The sequence below is a fragment of the Vicia villosa genome, linkage group LG3, assembly GCF_029867415.1.
Source record: "Vicia villosa cultivar HV-30 ecotype Madison, WI linkage group LG3, Vvil1.0, whole genome shotgun sequence".
Taxonomy (NCBI): Eukaryota; Viridiplantae; Streptophyta; class Magnoliopsida; order Fabales; family Fabaceae; genus Vicia; species Vicia villosa.
In genome coordinates this window covers 175,458,930-175,470,010 of record NC_081182.1, presented here as the reverse complement: position 1 = coordinate 175,470,010, position 11,081 = coordinate 175,458,930, and the positions used below count along the sequence as shown (strand labels likewise).

The 11,081-nt window shown below is 30.1% G+C and overlaps 1 long non-coding RNA gene across 1 annotated transcript; it reads right to left on the bottom strand.

The window, feature by feature from the left end:
- Positions 1–3,357: 3,357 nt before the first annotated feature.
- LOC131656938 (uncharacterized) lies at positions 3,358–4,982 on the bottom strand. The gene is made up of 4 exons (XR_009300386.1): positions 4,658–4,982; positions 4,455–4,560; positions 4,250–4,303; positions 3,358–3,883 (listed from the first exon to the last, which is right to left on the bottom strand). It is a non-coding gene; the product is annotated as an uncharacterized LOC131656938 (long non-coding RNA).
- Positions 4,983–11,081: the final 6,099 nt, after the last annotated feature.

Sequence of the window (11,081 nt, the reverse complement as noted above, 5' to 3'; positions counted from 1 at the left end):
CTCGAGTCTCTTGATTATGAAATTGTGTAAAATTTAAAAAAAAATAATTATTATGCAATGTTAGTGTAAAATATTTTACATGGTCAATGCATCATAACCATTCACAAATAATATTTTATATGTGACTAGCGGGATACTCGTGCTTTCGCACGGGGCCGTTTGGGTTTAATATTACGTGGATAAGATATATCTTATAAAGTTATTCCTTATATATTTAAACAATACTCATATTAATTGAATGACTATCGGAATAAAAATTAAACATATAGTATGTTAAATAATAGTTAATGATCTAAGAGCTAATAATACATCCAAATTTTTGCTCTTTAACTAAAACAATAATTACACGTCGCAATATGTCATTGGTCAGTTTTTAAATTTGTTTTAACAACACTATACTTATTTGATCCAATATAAAAATACTTAGAACCCGTTTATAAAAACACTTATTTGATCCAATTCTGGGTAAAATAATTTTATAAAAATAATTAGTAGATTTTACTTGTTTATTAAAATATTTGTAACTTGTTTTCGTTTATAAAAATAATTGTATCACCAATATACTTTTTCGCATTTATAAAAATATTTTTAACTTATTCACGTTTATAAATATAATTGTATTAATAGTAGACTTTTCCCGTTTATAAAGTTATTTGATATTTATTTTCGTTTATAAAAATAATTGTATCAACAATAGTCTTTTTTTGTTTATAAAAAAAATTGTATCAACAATAGACTATTTTTGTTTATAAAAATATTTGTAACTTATTCCCGTTTATTACATCAATTGTATCTATAGTTGACTATTCCCGTATATGCAAATATTTATAATTTATTCCGGTTTATAAAATCAACTTTATCAACATTATTTTAATTTGTGAATACATTTATCTATGGAGAAATTATTATTTAATATTGGAGAATAATAATTTTAATAATACATTCAGTTTTGCTTTAATATAAATTTATTATAGATAATAAAAAATTACATTATTAAATAATACTATAATTTTTATTATTGTAGATATCAGTACGAAAAAAATAAAAATTAGATATAAGAATGTCAAAAAATAAATTATAATATTAAATATTAATTTTAATAATACATTCAGTTTTGCTTTAATATAAATTTATTATAGATAATAAAAAATTACATTATTAAATAATAGTATAATATTTATTATTGAAGATATCAGTACGAAAAAAATAAAAAATTAGATATAAGAATGTCAACAAATAAATTATAATATTAAATAATAATTTAACATTTATTATTGTAGATATTAGTAGAAAAATCACAAAGTAGATCTAAGAATATCGAAAGAGAAAACGAAAGAAAAGAGAGAGTCAAATCGTTTTTATTGATTACTAAGTTTTTATTCTTAATAATATTTTTATTATTTCTTCTTTATTTAATTTATTTAATTTGACAATTTATTTGTAGTGTAATTTAGAAGGCTCAACTAAATAGTGGCTCAATTTTTTACATTGATTGTAGTGTAATTTAGAATGGCTCAATTAAATGGTGGCTCAATAAATGTCAGAATAATTTGAATTTGAAAAAATAAATTAAATGGTGGCTCAATAAATGTCAATAAATTGTATCAACAATACACTATTTTGGTTTATAAAAATATTGGTAACTTATTCCCGTTTATCATCAATTGTATCAATAATTGACTATTCCCATTTATGCAAATATTTGTAATTTATTTCGGCTTATAAAATCAACTGTATCAACATTATTTTAATTTGTGAATACATTTATCTATTGAGAAATTATGATTAATGTTGGAGAATAACAATTTTAATAATACATTCAGTTTTGCTTTAATATAAATTTATTATATATAATAAAAAATTACATTATTAAATAATAATATAATTTTTATTATTGTAGATATCAGTACGAAAAAATAAAAAATTAGATATAAGAATGTCAAAAAATAAATTATAATATTAAATAATAATTTTAATAATACATTCAGTTTTGCTTTAATATAAATTTATTATAGATAATAAAAAATTACATTATTAAATAATAGTATAATATTTATTATTGTAGATATCAGTACGAAAAAAATAAAAAATTAGATATAAGAATGTCAAAAAAATAAATTATAATATTAAATAATAATTTAACATTTATTATTGTAGATATTAGTAGAAAAATTACAAAATAGATCTAAGAATATCGAAAGAGAAAACGAAAGAAAGAAAGAAAGGAGAGAGTCAAATCGTTTTTATTGATTACTAAGTTTTTACTCTTAATAATATTTTATTATTTCTTCTTTATTTAATTTATTTAATTTGACAATTTATTTGTAGTGTAATTTAGAATGACTCAACTAAATAGTGGCTCAACTTTTCACATTGATTGTAGTGTAATTTAGAATGGCTCAATTAAATGGTGGCTCAATAAATGTCAGAATAATTTGGAATTGAAAAAATAAATTAAATGGTGGCTCAATAAATGCCAATAAATTGTTACAAAAAAAAGTCAATCAAATATATAATAAAGATCGAAGATATTCAATAGAAGATATTAAGATTCTAAAGAATAAAAATAAAAAGGCAATTAAAAGCCAATTATTAAAAATAATTTGCATTATGATGCAACATTTATGCCATAAATTCTATACAAAAAAATTCAATGCTGGAAACAAATATTAAATAGCATAATATCCCTACTATTTAATTAGGATAATGAATATAAATTATGAGATTATAATATCTTATGTACAATTTTGCCAAAAGTTTTTTGCTTGAAAGAGAGGTAAAACAAAAATTGTAAAATCTTTTTCATGTAAATCACTTCAAAACTGAACCCTCCATTTCCCACTATTACATGACCACTTTCAGAGAACCTTAAAAATCAAGTTTCTGTTGGAGCTGACTGAGATTAAGTATAAATCAAACTTTATATACATGAAAAAAATTCTAACTTAACACCCACTAATTTTGTAATACAATTACTAATTTTGAATCATCCAACAGAAACAAAAGTATAAATTAAACACACAACAACTCTCTCTAATATGTTAGTGGCCACCTGATAATAAAATTTGTAAAACACATGAAGCCTCTCCCAACCATCATAGAAAGCTCAACAGATCTATTCAACAGAATTATCAAGAGAGTGACAATGTTCAAAGAGTCCAAACATACCAGTTCCAAGAAAATACTTGCACATGGAGTTAACACTAATCTAATGCTATATTAACATGATTTCTAACACTGAGTACAAATGTAAATGGACCAGCTTCCCTGTAGCAGCAGTAGCACCACTGGAGCTGAAATCTTCAAACATAAACTCAAACATAAACTACCTTAAAAATAATATTATATACAGTGAATTTTGCTGCAAAGAAACCTAATGAGTAACTCTTGAAAGTTCCTGTCTTGACCAAGCAAGGTAGCTGATGAGTACATATTAGTTTCCATCCCAATTCTCATCTCAATCTTCTTTGCTATGGCAAGTTGATCACCTTAAAAACAAAACAAAAGATCAAAAATTAACTTGTCAGTGATTGATAACAAATTCCTTTTCCGGCCTGCATAAGTCAAAAAAAATTTATGATGGTAAAATAATACTCTTCATGCTTTATTCCTTTTCAGAAACGTCCTGTTCCATTCTACACTCCATGTCCCTTGACCAAATCAGAAAAGGGCAAGACACTGCCACTGCTTTCTTCAAGGGATAGTTTCTCAAGTAGTATTTCACCGTAGTCTCAGAATTCAAACGATATTAAAGTATACCACATCTAAAAGATAAATTCACCGATTCTTCTAAGTTTTGTTGAATTCTTTGCTTCCGTGTTGAAACTCTCGCAGCCATTTCTGTTTGTTTCTTAGATTCAGCTATGTTAGCTAGGAGAACATTCTGTATGAAGAACAGTGGTTACCAAATACCAATCATAGAACAATAAAAAAGGATTTAAGCAATTTAGCATTTCTCTCGTTTTGAAACAAACAACTGCAGAACTTTACAGGATTTCTTTTTCTTGGTGAAAATTTTTAGAATGATAAAATGTGAACACAGAAGGATGATAACAAAATCCAATATAACATATTTATACAATTTATAAGCAAGCAACCACTAAGAACAACTACATACCAAAAGGAAGATACTCCTTATGATTATCAAATTGAAAAATACTAAGAAAAATCATACAACTTTACTTAAACAATATTTTCTTAAGTTGCTTTTAGCTTATTTCGATAAATAGCATATGAAGAAAACATATACCTTATATGAAAAGCTGGACCAAGTATAAACTTCATTTTGCACTCAAACATGAACCTACAATCAACTCGAAACTATGAATGTATTGCACAATCAAATAAGCTTAGTTCTAGATCTGATTAAAAAGATATTAACAAACCAACCAACAATCAGAGTAAGAGGAAAATTAGGGTTTGACATCAAGTTCATCTACGTCCAGCTCACCAACCTCCAATATTCCGCCCTTACAATGGTTGCCATCAAAACACATTTGTTGGGGCTGAATCAGCAAAAAGCAATTTTCTCTCTGTGCTTATGTGTTTCCAAATTCATGTCTGTAACAAAATCACAAACACCAATAAGCAAAAAGCAATCTTTATTGATTAATTGTTTCTCTCTGTAACAAAAACAAATACACGAAAAAGAAAAAACCTGTGTTAAACTCGTTTCAGCTTGCGAAATTGAAACGACGACATACTCAAAAGAAGAAGAAAAATTAGAAAACCTGATTGAGTTTGGAGGAAGGGAAGTTTAGGGTTTGAGGAGATATTGCATTCATATTTATGGGTGCTAATGATGGATATCGAAAACCTGATTTAGTGTCAGTGCCAGTGTCATATTGTTAACTGTAATACAACAAAGGAAGACATACTTTTCGTGGCAGAGCTTTTAGGACCATCGACAACGGCAAATGGAGATAGTTAGCATAGAAGGTCAAGATTTCAGAGAGAAAGTTTTTTCTGAGATGAAGGTGAACTTGTTTAGAGGTTGAGACATAGTGAGAGAGTGAGGTTGAAAGAAGATTATATTTTTATTGAAAAGAAGCAGAATATAATCAAAAGAAATAAAGGTGAGAAATAGATGGTTCCCAATGTGACTTTTCACTACTTAATGCATTGAGGAGAGTGAAAGGTTCATTGAGCCAAGAAATATAAAACAAATCACGTTACTATCTATAATTATCATCTTTTGTAATGATCAATGCATGCAATATGGAATAACTAAAAAAAAAACTAAAAAAAAAAAAAGAAATTGAAGAGTGGGGTAAATAAATCATGCAAATTTTGTAGTGATGTCATGTCAGCCAAATTAAGATTACAATCAACCAAATTTGAGTATTTAACAAATAGACTAATTTGCCCTTAATTATTAGATTAGTTTAGCTTAAATCCAATTAGGGTAGACGTGGAATTTCATAGTACTTTAACTTTTATATATTGTTAATAGATTAAAAAAAGTTAAACTTTTATAAAAATTTAACAACTATGATTTATTGATAATGTAAAACTTCTTTAAACGTAAGTATTTTAATTAAATTCAATTTTAATTTATTTTAAAGTTTACATTTATAAATAAGACAATTCTTTATTTTTGTATGATTCACAAAATTAGTCCCTCTATTTTAAATTCAAACAGTTTTGGTCTTCCTATTTTAGATTTAAACAATTTTAGTCCCCCTCTCATGTTTTTTAAAAGAAAATCGATGAGATTTTTTATTTTTCAACTTATATTTTTATCTATAAAATTCAATAATAAATTTATATACGATAATTTGTCATGTTTTACAAGTAATTTATCATTTAAAAAGTGAAAATATCGTTAATTTTAAGTGTAAAATTATGAAAATAAGACCAAGACTGTTTAAATCTAAAATAGAGAACCAAAACTGTTTAAATTCAAAATAAAGAGAATAATTTCGTAAATCAGAGAAAATAAGAGGACAAGTAATTTAGCCTATTCAAAATAGGCTATGTTTGGGAGTTTGGAGGGGAATGGAAGGGAGGACTTTGAAAAATAGGAAGAATTGGATGAAAAGATTTCGGGTAGGAGGGTTTTGGAGGGTTTGAGTTTATTCATAACACCAAAAGCCTCATAAAATGGAGGAACTCAAAAATTATATTGAAGGAGGGTTTTGAAGGGCTTACATAAATTTTTCAAATATCTTTTAAGTTGTTATAGTATTCTAAAAATTAAAAATTTAGTAATCATAATGACTCTTTTAATATTGTAAACAAAATTATTTTTTCAAAAAATATCAAATAATTTTCTATAATTTTTTAAAATTTCACATTTGGAAGCCTTCCCCTCCCCTCCAGAAATAGTTAATTATGGTAATGGTTGTGGTAAAATGCAGATGTGAGAATATGAGTAATCTTCAAAATTCATGTTTTCAGTCTACATTAGCGACGGAATCTCTCATCATCTCACTTAAGATTTGTCCAAGACCAACCACACTTGCTTTGTATATGAATTTGTCACTATCACATATCTATAATATTCAAAGTTCTTTCTAAAAATTCAAATTAGCGGACAAAACACGGTTGAATAAATAAATATACAAAATCAACACACGTGTTCAACTTCACGTCATTTAACTTTGTGGCAACGGCAATCTTTATCCTACACGTGGTACTAAAAATATAAAATAATTTTAAAACAAATTATCGTTACAAAAAATGTACTACAATGCAATTTACTATTTAATATACAATTGCAAGATTGTTTTTATAGATGAATGTTGAATTATCCAATCTCCACGAATTCAAGATTGTTGAAGTTCAACAAACACACCATCTTAAACATTGACAAAAAATAAAATGTTTTTTCTAAATCAATATGATTAAATTATTTATCTTTAGTAAAAACTCTAAAGTATTCTCTCTAGTAATTTTCCATAGAACTAGTAATCGAATTGAAAGATGAAGATTTGATTATTTTTAATAACATTGAATTATCTTTCAAATAGTTATTAAATAATGTAAAATATGTTTGAATTAATAGATAAATAAATACATAATTTATTGCCATATCATGAACTTGGTGACTATAAATTGTATCAACAAATTATTTAATCTATATGATAGTTGTTCAGCGAAAAATTAGAACAGATCGGTTATCGAAGGATGCGTATTGCAATGTTGAACTTGAGTTTATGATGTAGTGGAAGAATTGACTTGTAAGGTTAGCACTCCAACGTACAATGATTGAATAAAGTTTGAATTCAAACTGTACCTAGAAAATGGTGTGTTTCGCTCTTGTATATATGGTAGAGTGGTTATAACATCTTCCTAATGGGTACATATCCTCTCCATTTTCCAAAAAAAATGTATGGTCCATTACTAATGTTTACATAATATAAAAGTTAAATTATACGAATATGTGTCACAAATTTCAACAATAAATACATTTATACACCAAAAACTTTAGTAATGGAACTCTCCATTTCTTTTGAAAAATGGAGAGGATCTTAACTCCTTGCTAATCGTTAGGTGAGAAATACGGAGATACGTCTGATGAATCTTGGATTTAGATCACCTGCATTCCAGACTAGGATAACATACTTGCTGAGAAAGCGACGCGGTGGACCAATGTGTTTCTAGACCATAACTTTTGGGCCTTGTAACTGGCCCAAAACAGTTGTCTCCCAAGCCCTTGCCTCTGCTCTGTAGGGTGGGGTTTTGTTGCGTTTGTCTTCTTCTGTCGGTCGTAGCCCGACTTGAGTGAGAAGTCAAGATGTCACATCATTGTCATTGGAAACTCAAACCTTAAATGTGCCTCGTGTTTTAGATGCCTTTTCAATTGCTTTATCATGCTGAATTTTGGGAACTATAGTACTTGAGTATTTTTCTGGAAAAATATGGACCGTTGACAGTGCTCATTTCCTTTCTTTTTATAAGAAACTACAATATCTTCTTGGAACAGTTATACGATTTCTTTGTTCATTACCTTTGTCCTTTCATCATTAGCATTTTTGTAACATACTGTTTTTCTTAATTGATGGAAGTGGCATCCACCATATGTCAAAAAGAAAAAGAGGATACTATTATCGCTTGAGTAGACCCTACAACTTTGGTAATCGTTTCTATCTTTGTTCGAGAGGCAGTCTCGAAAGGATTTTCTTGAAGTAGGTCCCTTTTTTGATTGGGGTGTATTGATCCCCAAGGAGGATAAAAGGATTTGTAGTGAATAAGGTGACTGCACTATCCCTTTTTATTAGTGCATCTTTTTTCGATTTTAGGTCTCTAATTGTCTTTCAATAATATTGAAGTTGATGTTTTGAGTCATTTGATGGATGCTCCCTCGCAATTGAACCATGTGAGTTAGGCCTACATCAAAGTTTTCTAATATTGGTGTGACTATTTGGAATGTGTTAGTAGGGATTTTTGACAAGAATTTAAAATCAAGCTAAAACTAAAGGAGGATAAAAATAATTTTTTCAAGGCGAAAGAAGTGGTTGATACATGTAGAGGCGAGTGTTCGACATGAGACAAGCGAGTTAGAGGTCGAAATGTTGTTCAAAGAGAGTTGTGGGCTTAGGGTATTTTTTATAGAAAGATGGATAGTTCGACCAAGGTAGTCACTTAAACCAAGGTAGTTAGCACAAATAAATGTGGTGTAGTAATCGTTCGTTACCTTGTCCCCTAGCATGGAAACGTGCAGGAGCAATTAATAAAGACAAAGAAACATATAGAGATATGTGAAGTTCTCTGAAGAGGAGACCACCATAAAGTAGTTAATCATTTGTATTATAAATAAAAATTTCATTGTTAGATTAGGGGTGTTTAAACTTATTACTAAACTCACACAAAACTCAAAGTACCCAGCGAAGCACGAAATGAGTCCTACAAGTGCAATATACTTTTGATCACCGAATTTGCATTAATGCAAAGCGTTTCATTCAGTTTATCTTGATTTTCCTTTACACTTTTAATTCGTCATCTTTACCTTTTCAGTCAAGTCTTTGTTTTTACATGTTCTAAAACTCATAACGTGATCTCGACCACCGTCGAAATCACTCAAACACTCACCATTTTTACTATATTTGAAAAAGTCTAAAGCATTTTGTTTTGGGATTCACTAGTCGATCCCGCAAAGCAACCTTTAATAAGAGGCTAGCGGTGTTAACTAATTTTCAAGTCAAACAAATTAGCACACCTGGTGGAACCTGTGCTAATATTTTTCAAGTATTTTGTCAATTTCAGTATTGTTTTCATTTTGTGTGGATCGTTTGGCATAAAATTGAGGTTTATTTAGGCATGAACTTGAGAAGTGGGAAGCAATTGTCTAAAATTCCACGTTCTAACACAAACATTAACATTTCTAAACCTACACAAAGTAATTCTCACAACATGGATGTCATACCAATTAGTACCACAACACAAAATGCGACAGTTTTGTCCCCTATGAGGATATCTGCCACAACCAGTTCGACAACAACGGTTTCGTCAGCATCGATACATCCTGGGGGTTCTCCTTTTAACCCTTCAAGGGCACTGTTTCAAGTAGGATCGATTCCACATATTATCAATATGGCATGCCTCAGTCAATAATGGATGGCCTTTAGTCGAACATGTCAATATATGTAGATAATATAATGGCCGTCGGGCCACCTTTTAACCATCAAAATACTTCTGCTGCGACTTTAAATACTAGTGATTGACTAGGAGAGATAAGTTATATCCCTCAGACGGTACTGTCACTGAATACGACCTTTGTGATGGCGTTGAGGCAGCAGATGGACGAAAGTAATCTCGATTTGGTAAATAATATCAATCCAAAAATGGGCATTATCTTTAGCCCCGTGATCAATCAAATGATCCAAATTGTTGAATCCTTAGGCATTCACCCGATTTAGTCTGGACCAATACCCCAAAGGTCAAACACGAGGCAGGTCGACACGCCTGATGATGAAGCTTCCCCAGTAAATCGGGAGAAACCTGCAAGGTTTTGACCGTAAGAACCTACTCTTAACAAGGAAGAGGAATACATAGAGCAATATAACCCTAGCCTCGTGTTCATGCGAAGAAACCAAGATGTTGATCGCGTTTGAAGGAAAGCCAATCAAAATAATCTAGTAGAGCGCAACAACATTGCAAATTGGGTTGAGGAAGTCCTGGCCCAGAGTGGGCTTAATGTTGGACTTCACATGCATAATTATACGTCCCTTTTACTCGATTACATTCGTCAAACACAATTTCCTAGGGGATGTAAAGTCCCCAAGTTTACTAAGTTCACCGATGATATCAATGAATCAATTGTCAAACACATAGCCAAGTTCGAAACTGAGGCTGGTGACATTGCTAACGACGAATGTTTGAAAATGAGGTACTTTCCCAGTTTGTTGACGAAGAACGTCTTCACGTGGTTCACAACCCTTAAACACTTCTACATGGGTCAGTCAAAGATAGGCCTTAAAAAGTTGTCTTACGTTAGACAAAACACAGCTGAGTCGATCGATGACTATCTCAACGGGTTAAGACTCCTTAAAGTTAAATGCATTACACAATTTCCTAAGCATGATTTAGTCGAAATAACCGCCGGAGGTATAGATTATTCTATTAGGAAGAATCTATACTGTAACACCCGAGGCCAAAGAAGGCGAGGGGTGGTTGCACCGCATGTAACACCTGAGGCCGAAGAGGGCTAGGGTGGTCGCCACATCAGAATGAGAGGGATCCTGATATTGTGCATGTATGAGATTGCATAGTTGAAAGAAGGCTTATATAGATTGATTGGTATTACCTATACCAACAAGATGCATCTTCTTTCCGGTAGCCCGTTTGTCATACCCCAAAATTTGTCCATCATATTTTTACTGTTAAGCTCATTCAAGTATCAAAGGCTCAAGGTTGGACTAAGTGCACACTCTCCTAATCAAAGGTCTTCAAATTAGGATTTTGGATCTCTTAAGGAAGATGAGTGAATCAAGGTCTCAAGCAGGATTCATATGACCTCTTATGATTCAAATTAACCCCATGACAAGTTTCAAGCCTCAGTTCCCAAGATTTCTCAGTCACAAGCTCAGAAAGTCAACAGTCGACTAGTTTGACCTAAAGGTCAACTGTGGTCAAAATAC